This window comes from Bubalus kerabau, chromosome 8, assembly GCF_029407905.1.
Source record: "Bubalus kerabau isolate K-KA32 ecotype Philippines breed swamp buffalo chromosome 8, PCC_UOA_SB_1v2, whole genome shotgun sequence".
In the NCBI taxonomy this organism is placed as follows: Eukaryota; Metazoa; Chordata; class Mammalia; order Artiodactyla; family Bovidae; genus Bubalus; species Bubalus kerabau.
In genome coordinates this window covers 58,902,658-58,922,725 of record NC_073631.1, presented here as the reverse complement: position 1 = coordinate 58,922,725, position 20,068 = coordinate 58,902,658, and the positions used below count along the sequence as shown (strand labels likewise).

The 20,068-nt window shown below is 40.1% G+C and overlaps 1 protein-coding gene across 2 annotated transcripts in view; it reads left to right on the top strand.

Moving 5' to 3' along the window:
* Nucleotides 1-6,704, top strand: part of LSMEM1 (leucine rich single-pass membrane protein 1) — a 193,817-nt gene extending 187,113 nt beyond the window's left edge. For both annotated transcript variants that reach the window (XR_008717855.1, XR_008717854.1), the window contains one exon: nucleotides 1,804-6,704. The gene's annotated coding sequence lies outside the window, so the exon portion shown is untranslated. The remainder of the gene's footprint in view (nucleotides 1-1,803) is intronic.
* The last annotated feature ends 13,364 nt before the right edge of the window (nucleotides 6,705-20,068 follow it).

Genomic DNA, 20,068 nt, shown 5'->3' with positions numbered 1-20,068 from the left:
GACTCAATGGACATGAGTTTGAGCAAGCTCCAGGAGTTGGTGATGGACAGGGAGGCCTGGCGTGCTGCAGTTCCTGGGGTTGCCAAGAGTCAGACACAATGGAGCAACTGAACTGAACTGAACTGAAAGTTTATTTTGTATATATAATGGGATTGGCACTGGTTTCAGTTCCATCTGTGGGATTTCACCCTTCTTCACTAGAACTTGTGCTGGTTTATAAACAGCCACAGTTACATAGGTGAGGCTGCCTTATAGACAGTGATATAAATGTCAAGAATTAGGATATAGTTTAAATATATCCATCCACCAAAAACAGCTAATAAGTAAATGTGAACACTCCCTGGAGAGTCTGGAAGGATGGGAAGGCGAAAGGGCATATGTGTTTGGTGGGACAAGAGAAAGAAATGGAGCTAAATTTGCATTTTTTTTCATAATGGGAAATCAATAGATGATGCCTAAAACAAACCCTTCCCCCAAATCAAGAAACAACAATACTAATATATTGTTAGATAGAAGTTGATAATGGCCAAAAGACATCTAGAAAAGATTAACATGGCTGCCTCTCTGGAGGGGAAAATGGAGTGACTAGGGGCTGTATTTTGATCTTGTAACACTAGTTGAGTCTTAAACTGTGTACAAGTATAGTCCTGACAAAAATTAAAACTTAAAAAATTTAGTTTTACCTGGCTTTGGAATGGAAAAAAAAATAGCTAATAAATGATCTCTAACTTCTTTTGATTGTGTGCCATCAGCAACAAAATTTATGGAACATGGTTCTCATTCTTTTTTAAAAATAACTTTCAAAAGTTATTGGAAGTAGAGCTGCTATAAACATTTGTATACAAGGTTTTATGGACGTATGCTATCATTTCTCTTGGGTGTACACCAAGTGAGCCAGGACTTAAACTGGAAGTGGGGAGTTTACTTTTCCCTCTGAGTGATACTTCGTTCTATGAGCTGAGTGCTCAGTGGAGGGAATGGAAGTAGCCTCAGGTCTTCAGCTTGCCTGTCCTGGCTTGGAACCTCTGATATATAAGCTACCAATGAATCATGGCAAAGGGGATGTGGGCCTCAGCATTCTTAACATGCTATAACTAAGGCAGAGCCTGCATCCCACTGGTGGGTGATGGATGGAAGAAGAGAGGCCCCACTTCTCAGCCGCATTCACTCATTCACTCGGAACAGGTATGGTGGCAGGATGAGAAATGTTGACATTGGGCTTCTCTTGGCTGATGGCCTCTAGCTGGGCCCTGAGGGGAGAGGGAGCCCTGTGCGTCTGCACCAGTCTGCAGAGTTTTTGTGTCACTGAACTGGGAGAGAATAGTAGAGAAGTAAACATTGGTTCAAATATCACAGTCTCTGTTGTTACTAAGTTTCAGTGGACTTTGAATTCTCTATTTGCTGTGTATCCTTCAGACCATTTCCCATGACTTTGTGGTTGTTTTTGTTTGTTTTAAATAATTTTCACCAGTTTCACTAGTGAAATAGAAGTTGGTCTATGGAACTCCTTACAATATCTTGCTGGAAATAGAATTTAATTTTAGTTAATTGGAAATCACACTCATGCACACATGTGTATACATACATAGATGCTTTACTAGTATATTATGCATGTTATAAGTAGGTTACTATATACATTTTTGAATGATAAAATTATTTCAAATGAACTTTTTAGAAGGTACTTTGTATTTATTTGTGGTACAAAGTATCTCACTGTTCTTTTCAGAAGTATTATAAGTGATTATAATGATACTAACATTTTTAGTGAGAGTAGTTTGATTGAAATGCTTTTTTGTTTTAAAGTCCTGATTTTGACAGAGGAGCTAAGATGGCAGAGGGGTAGGATGGGGAGAACACTTTCTCCCCCACAAATTCATCAGAAGAACATTTAAACGCCAAGTAAATTCCACAAAACAGCTTCTGAATGCCGGCAGAGGACATCAGGCACCCAGAAATCAACCCATGTCTTCGAAAGGAGGTAGGAAAAAAATATAAAAGACAAAAAAAGAGACAAAAGAGGGAGGGACGGAGCTCCATCCCGGGAAGGGAGTCTTAAAAAGAGAGAAGTTTCCAAACACCAGGAAACCTTCTCACTGCCGAATCTGTGCCGAGCCTTGGAACCGCAGAGGGCAACATAACAGGGAGGAAAAATAAATAAACAGTTAAAACCCGCAGATTACGAGCCCTACAGTAACTCCCCCAAGTGAAGAAGCAGGGCAGATGCCTGCATCCGCCATTTGCAAGTGGGGGCTGGGCAGGGAGGCCCAGCGCGGGCTGCATTGCAAGGATCTGGCCTGAATACCCTGAGCGCTATCTGAGTGAAATAATTTGGTCTAGCAAACCAGACTATGGGATATCTACCACGCAAAAAGCCAGCCCTAACCTAAGACACCACCAGGCCCATGCACAGAACAAAGGACTGTACAGAGATAGCTGGCTACAGACCATCCCACTCTGGTGACAGGCAGACAGAGCTGGAAGGGGGCAATCGCAGCCCCAGAGAGACATTATCTACAAAACTGTAAGCAGGCTTCTTTGCTAACTAAAACTTCTTGGGAGTCTGGATGGTCAACATCTGCCTGAGAAGGTGCACCAGTTGTACACCTAGGTAACTGAGCAGCAGGGAGGCGATAAGTTGCAGCAATCGCGCTGGCCAAACACCTTATCACCTGAGCTGCTCGGACCTGGGAAGGGCACAAAACACAGGCCCAACCGAGTCTGCGCCTCTGAGGACTACCCGAGTGCCTGAACCTGAGCGGCTTAGACCTGGGAGGTGCAAGCAGCTCAGGGCTGGCCACAGATGATTCCCGGTGGAGCAGCCTAGATCCTGAGCAGTGTGGGCAGGGAGGCTACACGTGCCTTGAGCGGGGGCAGACCCAGTGTGGCTGAGGCGCTGCAAGCACACGCAAGTGTTATTTGTTTGTAGTGTCCCTCCCTCCCCACAGCGCGACTGAACAAGTGAGCCTAAAAAAAAAAAAAAGTGACTGAACAAGTGAGCCTAAAAAAAAAAAAAAAAAGTGACTGAACAAGTGAGCCTAAAAAAAAAAGAAAAAAAGTGTCCACCACTGTCCCCTTTGTGTCAGGGCGGAAACCAGACACTGAAGAGACCAGCAAACAGAAGAAGCTATAACAGAGGGAACCGCCTTGGAAGCTACAGGCAATAGATTAAAACCCTGTGGTTAGAACTGAATACATAGGAAGGGGCCTATAGATCTTGAGAAATATAAGTCCGACCAAGGAACTAGCCGAAAATGAACTGACCCCACAATACCCAAAACAAAACCAGAGAAAGTCCTAGATATATTTTTACTATTTTTATGATCATTCTTTCTTTCTTTCTTTTTTTTTTTAATTAAAAAAAAATTTTAAGTCCTCTATTTTTCCTTTAATTTTCACTTTTATAACCTACTATTACTTTGCAAAAAAAAAAGACCCTATTTTTTTTTTAAAAACAAACTTCATATATATATATTTTTTATAATTTTTGTGACCTTGTTTTTTTTTTTCTTCTTTTCTTTAACATTGTATTTTTGAAATTCCAAACTCTACTCTAGATTTTTAATTTTAGCTTTTTGGTATTTGTTATCAATTTTGTACCTATATTTTCTTTATAATTTTTGCGACTTGGTTTGATTTTGTTTGTTTGTTTGTTTTTTTCTCTCTTTCTTTTTCTTCTTCTTTTTTTTAACATTGTATTTTTGAAATTCCAGACTCTACTCTAGATTTTTAACTTTTGCTTTTTGGTATTTGTTATCAATTTTGTACCTATATTTTCTTTATAATTTTTGCGACTTGGTTTGTTTTTTCTTTTTTCTCTCTCTTTCTTTGCCTTCTTCTGTTCTTTAACATTGTACTTTTGAAATTCCAAACTCTACTCTAGATTTTTAATTTTTGCTTTTATGTATTTGTTACCAATTTTGTACCTTTAAGAACCCAATCTTCAGGACCCATTTTTCACTAGGGAGCGAGATTACTGGCTTGACTGCTCTCTCTCCCTTTGGACTCTCCTTTTTCTCCACCAGGTCGCCTGTGTCTCCTCCCTAACCCCTCTCTACTCTACCCAACTCTGTGAATTTCTGTGTGTTCCAGACGGTGGAGAACACTTAGGGAACTGATTACTGGCTGGATCTGTCTCCCTCCTTTTCATTCCCCCTTTTATCCTCCTGGCCACCTCTGTCTCCTTCCTCCTCTTTCTCTTCTCTGTATAATTCTCTGAACATCTCTGAGGGGTCCAATTGTGGAGTGTACATAAGGAAGTAATTACTGGCTAGCCCGCTCCCTCCTCTGTTGATTCCACCTCATCTCATTTGGGTCACCTCTAACTCCCTCCTCCCTCTTCTCTTCCCATGTAACACTGTGAACCTCTCTGGGTGGCCCTCACGGTGGAGAAACTTTTCATCTTTAACCTAGATGTTTTATCAGTGGTGCTGTATAGAAGGAGAAGTTTTGAAACTACTGTAAAAATAAGGCCGATAACTGGAAGCAGGAGGCTTAAGTCCAAACCCTAACTCCAGGGAACTCCTGACTTCAGGGAACATTAATTGACAGAAGCTCATCAAATGCCTCCATACCTACACTGAAACCAAGCACCACACAAGGGCCAACAAGTTCCAGGGCAAGACATACCAAGCAAATTTTCCAGCAACACAGGAACACAGCCCTGAGCTCCAAGATACAGGCTGCCCAAAGTCACCCCAAAACCATAGACATCTCATAACTCATTACTGGACACTTCATTGCACTCCAGAGAGAAGAAATACAGCTCCACCCACCAGAACACCGACACAAGCTTCCCTAACCAAAAACCTTGACAAACCACCTGTACAAACCCACACACACCGAGGAAACGCCACAATAAAGAGAACTCCACAAACTGCCAGAATACAGAAAGGACACCCCAAACTCAGCAATTTAAACAAGATGAAGAGAGGAATACCCAGCAGGTAAAGGAACAGGATAAATGCCCACCAAACCAAACCAAAGAGGAAGAGATAGGGAATCTACCTGATAAAGAATTCCGAATAATGATAGTGAAATTGATCCAAAATCTTGAAATCAAAATGGAATCACAGATTAATAGCCTGGAGACAAGGATTGAGAAGGTGCAAGAAAGGTTTAACAAGGACCTAGAAGAAATAAAAGAGAGTCAATATATAATGAATAATGCAATTAATGAAATAAAAAACACTCTGGAGGCAACAAATAGTAGAATAACAGAGGCAGAAGATAGGATTCGTGAATTAGAAGATAGAATGGTAGAAATAAATGAATCAGAGAGGATAAAAGAAAAATGAATTAAAAGAAATGAGGACAATCTCAGAGACCTCCAGGACAGTATTAAATGCTACAAAATTCAAATCATAGGGGTCCCAGAAGAAGAAGACAAAAAGAAAGACCATGAGAAAATACTTGAGGAGATAATAGTTGAAAACTTCCCTAAAATGGGGAAGGAAATAATCACTCAAGTCCAAGAAACCCAGAGAGTCCCAAACAGGATAAACCCAAGGCGAAACACCCCAAGATACATATTAATCAAATTAACAAAGATCAAACACAAAGAACAAATATTAAAAGCAGCAAGGGAAAAACAACAAATAACACATGAGGGAATTCCCATAAGGATAACAGCTGATCTTTCAATAGAAACTCTCCAAGCCAGGAGGGAATGGCAAGACATACTTAAAGTGATGAAAGAAAATAACCTACAGCCCAGATTATTGTACTCAGCAAGGATCTCATTCAAATATGAAGGAGAAATCAAAAGCTTTACAGACAAGCAAAAGCTGAGAGAATTCAGCACCACCAAACCAGGTCTCCAACAAATACTAAAGGATATTCTCTAGACAGGAAACACAAAAACGGTGTATAAATTCGAACCCAAAACAATAAAGTAAATGGCAACAGGATCATACTTCTCAGTAATTACCTTAAACGTAAATGGGTTGAAGGCCCCAACCAAAAGAAGAGACTGGCTGAATGGGTACAAAAACAAGACCCCTACATATGCTGTCTACAAGAGACCCACCTCAAAACAGGGGACACATACAGACTGAAAGTGAAGGGCTGGAAAAAGATTTTCCATGCAAATAGGGACCAAAAGAAAGCAGGAGTAGCAATACTCGTATCAGACAAAATAGACTTTAAAACAAAGGCTGTGAAAAGAGACAAAGACGGTCACTACATAATGATCAAAGGATCAATCCAAGAAGAAGATATAACAATTATAAATATATATGCACCCAACACGGGAGCACCACAATATGTAAGGCAAATGCTAACAAGTATGAAAGGAGAAATTAACAATAACACAATAATAGTAGGAGACTTTAATACCCCACTTACACCTATGGATAGATCAACTAAACAGAAAATTAACAAGGAAACACAAACTTTAAACGATACAATAGACCAGTTAGACCTAATTGATATCTATAGGACATTTCATCCCAAAACAATGAATTTCACCTTTTTCTCAAGTGCACATAGAACCTTCTCCAGGATAGATCACATCCTGGGTCATAAATCTAGCCTTGGTAAATTCAAAAAAATTGAAATCATTCCAAGCATCTTTTCTGACCACAATGCAGTTAGATTAGATCTCAATAACAGAAGAAAAACTATTAAAAATTCCAACATATGGAGGCTGAACAACACGCTGCTGAATAACCAACAAATCACAGAAGAAATCAAAAAAGAAATCAAAATTTGCATAGAAATGAATGAAAATGAAAACACAACAACCCAAAACCTGTGGGACACTGTAAAAGCAGTCCTCAGGGGAAAGTTCATAGCAATACAGGCACACCTCAAGAAACAAGAAAAAAGTCAAATAAATAACCTAACTCTACACCTAAAGCAACTAGAAAAGAAAGAAATGAAGAACCCCAGGGTAAACAGAAGGAAAGAAATCTTAAAAATTAGGGCAGAAATAAATGCAAAAGAAACAAGAGACCATAGCAAAAATCAACAAAGCCAAAAGCTGGTTCTTTGAAAGGATAAATAAAATTGACAAACCATTAGCCAGACTCATCAAGAAACAAAGGGAGAAAAATCAAATCAATAAAATTAGAAATGAAAATGGAGAGATCACAACAGACAACACAGAAATACAAAGGATCAGAAGAGAGTACTAGCAACAATTATATGCCAATAAAATGGACAACGTGGAAGAAATGGACAAATTCTTAGAAAAGTACAACTTTCCAAAACTCGACCAGGAAGAAATAGAAAATCTTAACAGACCCATCATAAGCACGGAAATTGAAACTGTAATCAAAAATCTTCCAGCAAACAAAAGCCCAGGTCCAGACGGCTTCACAGCTGAATTCTACCAAAAATTTAGAGAAGAGCTAACACCTATCCTGCTCAAACTCTTCCAGAAAATTGCAGAGGAAGGGAAACTTCCAAACTCATTCTATGAGGCCACCATCACCCTAATACCAAAACCTGACAAAGATCCCACAAAAAAAGAAAACTACAGGCCAATATCACTGATGAATATAGATGCAAAAATCCTTGCCAAATTCTAGCAATCAGAATCCAACAACAGATGAAAAAGATTATACACCATGACCAAGTGGGCTTTATCCCAGGGATGCAAGGATTCTTCAATATCCGCAAATCAATCAATGTAATACACCACATTAACAAATTGAAAAATAAAAACCATATGATTATCTCAATAGATGCAGAGAAAGCCTTTGACAAAATTCAACATCCATTTATGATAAAAACTCTCCAGAAAGCAGGAATAGAAGGAACATACCTCAACATAATAAAAGCTATATATGACAAACCCACAGCAAACATTACCCTCAATGGTGAAAAATTGAAAGCATTTCCTCTAAAGTCAGGAACAAGACAAGGGTGCCCACTTTCACCACTACTATTCAACATAGTTTTGGAAGTTTTGGCCACAGCAATCAGAGCAGAAAAAGAAATAAAAGGAATCCAAATTGGAAAAGAAGAAGTAAAACTCTCACTGTTTGCAGATGACATGATCCTCTACATAGAAAACCCTAAAGACTCCACCAGAAAACTACTAGAACTAATCAATGACTATAGTAAAGTTGCAGGATATAAAATCAACACCCAGAAATCCCTTGCATTCCTATACACTAATAATGAGAAAACAGAAAGAGAAATTAAGGAAACAATTCCATTCACCATTGCAACGGAAAGAATAAAATACTTAGGAATATATCTACCTAAAGAAACTAAAGACCTATATATAGAAAACTATAACACTGGTGAAAGAAATCAAAGAGGACACTAACAGATGGAGAAATATACCATGTTCATGGATTGGAAGAATCAATATAGTGAAAATGAGTATACTACCCAAAGCAATCTATAGATTCAATGCAATCCCTATCAAGCTACCAATGGTATTCTTCACAGAGCAAGAACAAATAATTTCACAATTTGTATGGAAATACAAAAAACCTTGAATAGCCAAAGCGATCTTGAGAAAGAAGAATGGAACTGGAGGAATCAACCTACCTGACTTCAGGCTCTACTACAAAGCCACAGTCATCAAGATAGTATGGTACTGGCACAAAGACAGAAATATAGATCAATGGAACAAAATAGAAAGCCCAGAGATAAATCCACGCACATATGGATACCTTATCTTTGACAAAGGAGGCAAGAATATACAATGGATTAAAGACAATCTCTTTAACAAGTGGTGCTGGGAAAACTGGTCAACCACTTGTAAAAGAATGAAGCTAGAGCACTTTCTAACACCATACACAAAAATAAACTCAAAATGGATTAAAGATCTAAACGTAAGACCAGAAACTATAAAACTCCCAGAGGAGAACATAAGTAAAACACAGGATCCTCTATGACCCACCTCCCAGAATATTGGAAATAAAAGCAAAAATGAACAAATGGGACCTAATTAAACTTAAAAGCTTCTGCACAACAAAGGAAACTATAAGCAATGTGAAAAGGCAGTCTTCAGAATGGGAGAAAATAATAGCAAATGAAACAACTGACAAACAACTAATCTCAAAAATATACAAGCAACTCCTACAGCTCAATTCCAGAAAAATAAATGGCCCAATCAAAAAATGGGCCAAACAACTAAATAGACATTTCTCCAAAGAAGACATACAGATGGCTAACAAACACATGAAAAGATGCTCAACATCACTCATTATCAGAGAAATGCAAATCAAAACCACTATGAGGTATCATTTCATGCCAGTCAGAATGGCTGCGATCCAAAAGTCTGCAAGCAATAAATGCTGGAGAGGGTGTGGAGAAAAGGGAACCCTCTTGCACTCTTGGTGGGAATGCAAACTAGTACAGCCACTAGGGAGAACAGTGTGGAGATTCCTTAAAAAACTGGAAATAGAACTGCCTTATGATCCAGCAATCCCACTGCTGGGCATACACACTGAGGAAACCAGAAGGGAAAGAGACACGTGTACCCCAATGTTCATCACAGCACTGTTTATAATAGCCAGGACATGGAAGCAACCTAGATGTCCATCAGCAGATGAATGGATAAGAAAGCTGTGGTACATATACACGATGGATATTACTCAGCCATTAAAAGAATACATTTGAATCAGTTCTAATGAGGTGGATGAAACTGGAGCCTATTATACAGAGTGAAGTAAGCCAGAAAGAAAAACACCAATACAGTATACTAACGCATATATATGGAATTTAGAAAGATGGTAACAATAACCCTGTATACAAGACAGCAAAAGAGACACTGATGTATAGAACAGTCTTTTGGACTGGGTGGGAGAGGGAGAGGGTGGGATGATTTGGGAGAATGGCATTGAAATACGTATAATATCATATATGAAACAAGTCACCAGTCCAGGTTTGATGCACGATACTGGATGCTTGGGGCTGGTGCACTGGGACGACCCAGAGGGATGGTATGGGGAGGGAGGAGGGAGGAGGGTTCAGGATGGGGAGCACATGTATGCCTGTGGCGGATTCATTTCCATATATGGCAGAACCAATACAATATTGTAAAGTTTAAAAATAAAATAAAATTAAAAAAAAAAATAAAGCCCTGATTCTGATTTAGTTTGTTTTGATACTTGGTTTTAATGGTGAATTATCTGGGAAAATAGCTAAAATGAGCTCTAGATCTGAATGGAAGAAGTATTTCATTGGATATACTTACTAAATCACTGTTAATCCTATTTAGCAATGAAGTAGACTTACTGAAATGTGTCTAGTAAATTTCCATGTTCCCTATCACTATACCACCTTCCCTATGCCTATCACTTGTTTTTGGAAATGAAGTTGGATGTTTTGAATTTTAATATTTTTTTTTTTTCGAAAAGGGGCTCAAACCCAGTGAAACTCTTCACTTGAAAGATTTTTAAACAAATGATAATGTTTCAAAGCTTTTAAAGTGTTCAGACATAAAAATGTATCTCCATGATATATTTCATAGGTTTTGCCCCAAAGATTGCATAGTAATGGAAATATTTTCAAATATATGTTTTCAAAGTACTGTTTATATAGTGCAATTTATTTTGAAAGACTTTCCTTCAAAAATCTGGTGCTTTCTCTTTTTTACCTTTAAAGGACAGATTAGGTGTGTTCACTTGTTTTAACACATTTGATGGATAGCATATTACTTACTGCCACCAGTCATCACATTTTTCTCAGGGAAAGAGAAATATTCAGCATCTTTAAATCTGGTAGTTCTCTTAAGTATGAGATAACCAGTGAATCTCTGCTTGAAATTTAAAAATTTACTATCAGCTGCTCATCTTTTTCTAATATTAGGAATGTACTATATTTCAACATTCTGTCTTTATATAATTAATTGCATTGCTATATGCTTCAGCATTTTGTTCACACCCAACTTTACTACTTTGTCTGTAATAGTGACCTAAAATAATCTATTGAAAATTGTTCCAGTTAAAGTTGCAACTCCAACTAACATAGTTTTCCCACAAAACATTTTTTCAGCCTAAGACACCATTTACTGTTGAGACTGTATCTTCTCTGATGCATCTTCCATTTGTTGACTCACAAAACAGCAGCTCTGTGTTTCAGATTGTAGAGGCTCATTCATAACAATTATGGATGTATATACTCATATTTCATATTTCAAATAGTATTATTGGTTGTTTCTTGCTTCTTTTTATTTTTGGCTGACTTCCTGTCAGATTTAATTTCATCATTGTTGCTTCTTCATTGCAGCATGGCTACGAAGGGCTTATATTAGGAATAGAAGAATCAGGTCTGCATTTTCTTACTGTTTACCTGTATTTATATTATTAGGGCTATCTTTATTCCTTGTTTCTTTTGCAGACATCTTTTAAAGGTCTTTATTCATTTTGTGAAGGTTAGTTTCATCAAAATTAGAGAATATAATCTGGAAACTACAAGGTATGGCAGTTTCTAATCACAGAAGGATTTGCTAACTCACCAAAGGAATTGTACCTTACCAACTTTAAAATACCACTTACTATGTGCCAGGTACTATTTTAAGCATTTTATACATATTATCTCATTTAATCCTCATAATTATCCGATGGCATAAGCACAATTATTTTCTTAGTAGGGACTGAAGTCCTGGAGCTGGGTTACTCTTAACTAGTACACTCAGCTATCTCTGCTTATTGAACAATTATTAGGAAAGTGTAACTTCAGTTGCAAAGACCAGTGGAAAATCAAGTCCCAAACCTCCTTCTTGATCTCACTTCTACCAAATCCAAGGTCAGAATTCCTTTAGCACTTCATTCTAGGTATCAAGCCCTCTCAGAGATCACTCTATTTTCTCAAAATAAGTCTGCCCTAGGGGATGTTCTGGGAATACAAGTGGAATTAGAATATTGTTTTATTCTGATTAAAATAATGTTTATTCTGGTTAGGATAAACTCTGCTCTTAGGAAAATCAGGGATAGGGAGATAGGAAGTTATTAGAAATTAAAGAAAAAAGAGAACCTGTGCTCCCAGGTTATTAGAACCTGGTGATTAGAAGAAAGAGGACAGTTCAGTTCATTCACTCAGTCGTGTCTAACTCTTTGCGACCCCATGAATAGCAACACGCCCAGCCTCCCTGTCCATCACCAACTCCCAGAGTTCACTCAGACTCACGTCCATCGAGTCAGTGATGCCATCCAGCCATCTCATCCTCTGTTGTCCCCTTCTCCTCCTGCCCCCAATCCCTCCCAGCATCAGAGTCTTTTCCAATGAGTCAACTCTTCGCATGAGGTGGCCAAAGTGCTGGAGTTTCAGCTTTAGCATCATTCCTTCCAAAGAAATCCCAGGGCTGATCTCCTTCAGAATGGACTGGTTGGATCTCCTTGCACTCCAAGGGATTCTCAAGAGTCTTCTCCAACACCACAGTTCAAAAGCATCAATTCTTCGGCGCTCAGCCTTCTTCACAGTCCAACTCTCACATCTGTACATGACCACAGGAAAAACCATAGCCTTGACCAGATGGACCTTTGTTGGCAAAGTAATGTCTCTGCTTTTGAATATGCTGGTTGGTCATAACTTTCCTTCCAAGGAGTAAGCGTCTTTTAATTTCATGGCTGCAGTCACCATCTTCAGTGATTTTGGAGCCCCCCAAAATAAAGTCTGACACTGTTTCCACTGTTTCCCCATCTATTTCCCATGAAGTGATGGGACCAGATGCCATGATCTTTGTTTTCTGAATATTGAGCTTTAAGCCAACTTTTTCACTCTCCTCTTTCACTTTCATCAAGAGATTTTTGAGTTCCTCTTCACTTTCTGCCATAAGGGTGGTGTCATCTGCTGGTGATTAGAAAAAAGAGGACGAGAAGGAAACAAAGTATGCTTTGGAGGGAAAGCAAATGGACTCAATACAGGTCCTATATGTTTGAGGTCATGGGAAGGAGAAGGATGGCAAGATGATAAAGATGAAGGACAGAGGATTTGTTAGCAAAACTAGGGATGTGAGTAGGAGATGTATATTTTTCAAACTCAATTTCATTTTTAACCTTTACTTGATTTTTTAAAAACCTTTTTATGATGAGAAATTTTAAATGGATGCCAAAGTAAAGATAATTATGTGCATGACTCCTTGCATAAACATCACCAGCTTCAACTCATGCCTCATTTTGTTTCATCTATAACCCCCAGTCCCTTTCCTGTCAGAGGATTTAAAGGAAAAATCTTACATGTCACATAATTTCATCCATAAATATTTTAGTGTGCATCTCAAAATGATGTTTTGAGATGTCTTCAATACTGTTAATTGCACATAAAATTTAGCATCAAGTTCATAATATTATCACTCAGCGTTCAAGTTTCCCTGATTATACTATAATGTTTCCCAGCTTTTTTGAATAAGATTCAACATATTTTCCACACAGTTGATATATCTCTTAAGTCTCTTAAACTATAAATGTCCCATACATTTCTCTCTTTAAAAAAAAAAAAAAGCAGTTTATCTGTTTTAAAAAGTGAGTGGGTATTAGGGTAAAATGATGATTTGGTATTGCTTATACTGTGTCAGGGAGAAGGCAATGGCAACCCACTCCAGTACTCTTGCCTGGAGAATCCCATGGATGGAGGGTTAGGCTGGTAGGCTACAGTCCATGGGGTCACTAAGAGTTGGGCACGACTGAGCAACTTCACTTTCACATTTCACTTTCATGCATTGGAGAAGGAAATGGCAACCTACTCCAGTATTCTTGCCTGGAGAATCCCAGGCACAGAGGAGCCTGGTGGGCTGCTGTCTATGGGGTCGCACAGAGTTGGACACGACTGAAGCAACTTAGCAGCAGCAGCAGCATACTGTGTCAGGGAGAAGGCAATGGCACCCCACTCCAGTATTCTTGCCTGGAAAATCCCATGGATGGAGGAGCCTGGTGGGCTTCAGTCCATGGGGTCGCTAAGAGTTGGACATGACTGAGCGAATTCATTTTCACTTTTCACTTTCATGCATTGGAGAAGGAAATGGCTACCCACTCCAGTGTTCTTGCCTGGAGAATCCCAGGGATGGGGGAGCCTGGTGGGTTGCCGTCTATGGGTCGCACAGAGTCAGACATGACTGAAGCGACTTAGCAGCAGCAGCAGATACTGTGTCAGAGGTGCCCGTTGACCATCTAGGTAGAACTACTGTGAAAAAAGTTGACATGGTGGGTCAGGAGCTGGGGTCAAGATGAATTATATTGATTTGGTAAATATTTGAGCATTGGTTTATAGTAGAGTCATAGGAACAGATGAGATCACCTCCTGAGAGGCCACAGGGCAAGAAGAGGACTGGATCAAGAGCTGGGCATGGGAAGAACAAGGACAGCAGGGCCAGAACAAACCAAGGGAGGAAACTTCTTCAAGAAATGTTGTCAACAGTGCCTGTCTGTGAGCCAGGACTAAGGGAGATGAGTGACCAGTGAATTCAAGTGAGTGCTTACCCTGAGACCTCCAGCAGTCAGGAAGAGGGATAGCACACAACTGGAGGGAACTTAGATTTGTTTTGCTTTTAGAATAGTGGAAAAAATAACCAGTTGAGAAGGAGAGACTTATGGCCTCTCCCTGGAGAGGGAGAAACAGTGGAGATGGGAAAGAGTCATCAAAGGAAAAAGGCTTTGGAGGTTCTGCTTGCCATGGAAGCAAAGACACATGTAGTGAAGTTGACCTTGGGAAGGTGGAAGGGTCTGTGCTCTCTGAGTGTGGAGGGAAGTGAGACAAGCTGGATGAAGAAACAAAATGCCTGGGAATAGAGAGGAAGGGAAGCTGAAGGAGTCCATATGGAGTGGCCTTCATCTCCCAAGAGATGAGAAGAGTTGGGGGGCAAAGAACAATAAATAGTGCTTTTTCTTGCTAACCTGTTCTCTATTGCTAACCTTATAATTAATAGCAACATGAAGGACAAAGAAGTATGGAGTTAGTATGTGTCCAAATATTTAACTTAAAAAACTACCTCATAGCTGTGTATTCAACCTATCTCACTTTGGTGCTCATGTTGAAGGGAATTCAGCTTGTGCAAACTTCATTGCTCTTCTAAAACTTTCCACTCTCTGATACATGATCTGCTTGACTCTGGTAAATTTTGAAACATGGAGCATATCTCACTATCTGAACACCCACTAAAAAGGAGAAGACTATTGTTATGAGCTGAATTGTGTCTCTTATCCCCTGAAATTTGTGACCCCAGTAACTCAGAATGTGACTGTATTTGGAGATAGAATCTTGTTTTATCTATCTATTTATTTATGGCTGCACTGAGTCTGTTGCTGTGCACAGTCTTTCTCCAGTTGCAGTACCCGGGCTCCCCATTGCAGTAGCTTCTCTTGTGGAGCACCAGCTCTAGGGCGCACGGGCTTCAGTAGTTGTTGCATTCAGGCTTAGTTGCCTTGTGGCAATGTGGAATCTTCCTGGAACAGGGATTGAACCCTTGTCCCCTACATTGGCAGGCAGATACTTAACCAGTGGACCAGCAGGAAAGTCCTGGAGTTAGAATCTTTAAGAGGTGATTCAAGTAAAATGAGATCATATATGTAGGTCCTAATCCAATATGACTGGTGTCCTTATAAGAAGAGAAGATTGAGGATGCAGAAATACAGAGGGAAGAGCATGTGAGGGCACATGGAGAAGACAGTCATTTACAAGCCAAGGAGCGAAGCCCTTGGGGGAAACCAGCCCTGAGATACCTTGACTTTAGACTTCTAGTCAGCAGAATTGTGAGGAATAAATTTCTGTTGTTCAAGCCATCCAGTCTGTGGTACTTTGTTATGGCAGCCCTGGCAAACTAACACAAGTACCCTCCTGTGAAAGTCATTTGCACCCTGCAGACATTGGAATATGGCTCCCTATAGCAACAGCCACAGCTGCAGGAGCATAAACAATCATGGCCTCAGGTAGCACTCCAGTGGAGAGCGCAGAATCGTCCCTACAGGCTGAATAAATGCCCTCTCTGAAGTCAGCACAGTTTTCTCTGGAGAACTCATCAGAGCAAAGAGGGTGCATTTAATAAAGGCTGATTCGATGTGAAAAAGAACTAAAAGGAAATTGATGTATTGTGAGAAATGAAACTGGATTTTGGACAGCCAATAAGTAAAAAGCTATTTAATGCAGTGTTTTGGTTTTTTTTTTAACTTAACAAATAATCATTAGAGTCTTTCAATTTTACCAGATGATTATCAAGCCTGCAGAGCATTGCTTTTCTCTAACATGTGCAAAATCTAGTCATAAGACTTTGTTTTCCTCCTTTGTACTGCTAATTCCCAAGGTTTATCAGTTCAGTTCAGTTAAGTTGCTCAGTCGTGTCCGACTCTTTGCGACCCCATGAATCGCAGCACGTCAGGCCTCCCTGTCCATCACCAACTCCCAGAGTTCACTCAGACTCATGTCCATCGAGTCAGTGATGCCATCCCAGCCATCTCATCCTCTGTCGTCTCCTTCTCCTGCCCCCAATCCCTCCCAGCATCAGAGTCTTTTCCAATGAGTCAACTCTTCGCATGAGGTGGCCAAAGTACTGGAGTTTCAGCTTTAGCATCATTCCCTCCAAAGAAATCCCAGGGCTGATCTCCTTCAGAATGGACTGGTTGGATCTCCTTGCACTCCAAGGGATTCTCCAGAGTCTTCTCCAACACCACAGTTCAAAAGCATCAATTCTTTGGCACTCAGCTTTCTTCACAGTCCAACTCTCACATCCATACGTGACCACTGGAAAAACCATAGCCTTGACTAGATGGACCTTTGTTGCCAAAGTAATGTCTCTGCTTTTCAATATGCTATCTAGGTTGTTCATAACTTTTCTTCCAAGGAGTAAGCGTCTTTTAACTTCATGGCTGCAATCACCATCTGCAGTGATTTTGGAGCCCCCAAAAATAAAGTCTGACACTGTTTCCACTGTTTCCCCATCTGTTTTCCATGAAGTGATGGGACCAGATGCCATGATCTTCGTTTTCTGAATGTTGAGTTTTATACTTTCCCCCAATTAGTCTCCTTATTCTCTTCAGACTACATTTTTTTTCCCACAAGAGATAATTGATAAGGAATGGAAACAAGATAGGGAAAGCATGTGGAGAATTGCAGTGGACCAAATTGGGAAACTCAGCAGTGGCCACAGGACTGGAAAAGGTCAGTTTTCATTCCAATCCCAAAGGCAATGCCAAAGAATGCTCAAACTACCGCACAATTGCACTCATCTCACACGCTAGTAAAGTAATGCTCAAAATTCTCCAAGCCAGGCTTCAGCAATATGTGAACTGTGAACTTCCAGATGTTCAAGCTGGTTTTAGAAAAGGCAGAGGAGCCAGAGATCAAATTGCCAACATCCGCTGGATCATGGAAAAAGCAAGAGAGTTCCAGAAAAACATCTATTTCTGCTTTATTGACTATGCCAAAGCCTTTGACTGTGTGGATCACAATCAACTGTGGAAAATTCTGGAAGAGATGGGAATATCAGACCACCTGACCTGCCTCTTGAGAAACCTATATGCAGGCCAGGAAGCAACAGTTAGAACTGGATATGGAACAACAGACTGGTTCCACATAGGAAAAGGGGTACGTCAAGGCTGTATATTGTCACCTTGCTTATTTAACTTATATGCAGAGTACATCATGAGAAATGCTGGACTGGAAGAAGCACAAGCTGGAATCAAGATTGCCAGGAGAAATATCAATAACCTCAGATATGCAGATGACACCACCCTTATGGCAGAAAGTGAAGAGGAACTCAAAAGCCTCTTGATGAAAGTGAAAGTGGAGAGTGAAAATGTTGGCTTAAAGCTCAACATTCAGAAAACGAAGATCATGGCATCTGGTCCCATCACTTCATGGGAAATAGATGGAGAAAAATAGTGGAAACAGTGTCAGACTTTATTTTTTTGGGCTCAAAAATCACTGCAAATGGTGATTGCAGCCATGAAGTTAAAAGATGCTTACTCCTTGGAAGGAAAGTTATGAACAACCTAGATAGTATATTGAAAAACAGAGATATTACTTTCCCACAAAGTCCATCTAGTCAAGGCTATGGTTTTTCCAGTGGTCATGTATGGATGTGAGAGTTGGACTGTGAAGAAAGCTAAACACTGAAGAATTGATGCTTTTGAACTGTGGTGTTGGAGAAGACTCTCCAACAAGTCCATCGTAAAGGAGATCAGTCCTGGGTCTTCATTGGAAGGACTGATGCTGAAGCTGACACTCCAATACTTTGGCCACCTCATGCGAAGAGTTGACTCATTGGAAAAGACTCTGATGCTGGGAGGGATTGGGGGCAGGAGGAGAAGGGGACAACAGAGGATGAGATGGCTGGATGGCATCACTGACTCAATGGACATGAGTTTGAATGAACTCCAGGAGTTGGTGATGGACAGGGAGGCCTGGTGTGCTGTGATTCATGGGGTCGCAAAGAGACAGACACGACTGCATGACTGAACTGAACTGAACTGAATACATTGCTGTGGATGAGGTGGGAGATTATGTGATTATCTTAATAGAAGCTCTTAAATCAGAAAAAGGAATCTGCCAAATGGCAAGGGCAAGAATTAGGATTAATTAAACTGAAAAGAAATGAATCTTGGTCTGGTATCTTCTGTTGTTTGCCTTAAATAGACTTTGTCCTCTGGTCAGTGGACTCATTCTACTTGAGATTGATAAAATTGCAGTAGGATCTTTAGGGTATGATAGCACTGGGTATGCTATTAATTGTCTGACATGCATGACTAATTCACTTTGGTGGTTGCCAAGTATCCTAGATGAGAGTAGAAGGTCACACAAGGCTCTAGTGAAGCTCTGTGCCCCCAGGGATGTTTAAGCATTTTCTTGACTGGTGAGTCCTAAACCTAGTGAAATGCCTCACTCGGATTAGTTTTCTTCTGTAGAGAAACAGAGCACTGTCCTTCATGTATATAGAGAAGGTAATAGAACTGATAGGCCCCTTTGGATTCAGTTATAGAGACTGGGGACAGTCTAGATTGGTATGTCCTCTGAGCAAGCTTGTTTAAAAGGAGACAAAAACCAACTATTGTTAACTCTCTATTATTTAAAGCAGCACTATTCTTAACATCTTTTTGCTGCACTGTCTTCAGTTTATGCTGATATTGATCTCCTTTGGTGCTGTTTTAAAAGCTTCGTAGGGATAGTATTAACAAGAAACAAATTGATGCTTATGAACTGTGGTGTTGGAGAAGACTCTTGAGAGTCCCTTGGACAACAAAGAGATCCAGTGAGTCCATCCTAAAAGAAATCAATCCTGAATATTCATTGGAAGGACTGATGTTGAAGCTGAAATTCCAATACTTTGGCCACCTGATGCAAAGAGCTGACTCATTAGAAAAGACCCTGATGCTGGGAAAGATTGAAAGTGAGAGGAGAAGGGGACGACAGAGGATGAGATAGTTGGATGGCATCACCAGCTCAATGGACATGAGTTTGAGTAAACTCCGGGAGTTGGTGATGGACAGGGAAGCCTGGCGTGGTGCAGTCCATGGGGTTGCAAAGAATTGGACACGTCTGAGCAACTGAACTAAACTGAACTGAATTCTTGGACAGATGTGACATCAACAGACTTAAGTCATGGGAAAAGTGTGTGGGTGATTTGGCATTGAGGAGGCCAGACATATTAGTTTAGCCAGAGCAACTTCACATAGAATCATGAGAAATGTGAAGAAGTGCTCTGTCCTCGCATCTTTTAATCTGGTGTTCTGTTAGCCAGCTTCTGTAAATTGTAGGAGAAAGGCAAGACCTAATGCTTTATAAAGGGTGTGCCATAGTTTATCTTCTGGGTGTCTATTTCCCAGAGGGATGGTAAGCCATAAAGCTAGTAGTAAAACAGTAAAACTGGGGCACTGCCCTGCCTTGCTGAGACCAGAGGCGATAGTTCCCATTTTAGCCTGTAGCAAGCTATCACTCATCAGCTAGTTCCCATGCAAGCCTCCATCCAAAAAATAAAATAAAAACACAAAGCAAAAAGCTCAAAATGAGTCCCATAGCCAGAAGACACACTCTACTCAGCAAGTGCAAGTGAGGGAGGGGGCAGGGTTCCAACTCAAGCTTACCACTTGGCCACCCTAAAATGTGCCCAGTGACCTCCTTTTACTTCCTGGGTCCTTTGAACTTGCAGCTTCCTTGAAAGTAATCCCTTGCAATAGCAGCC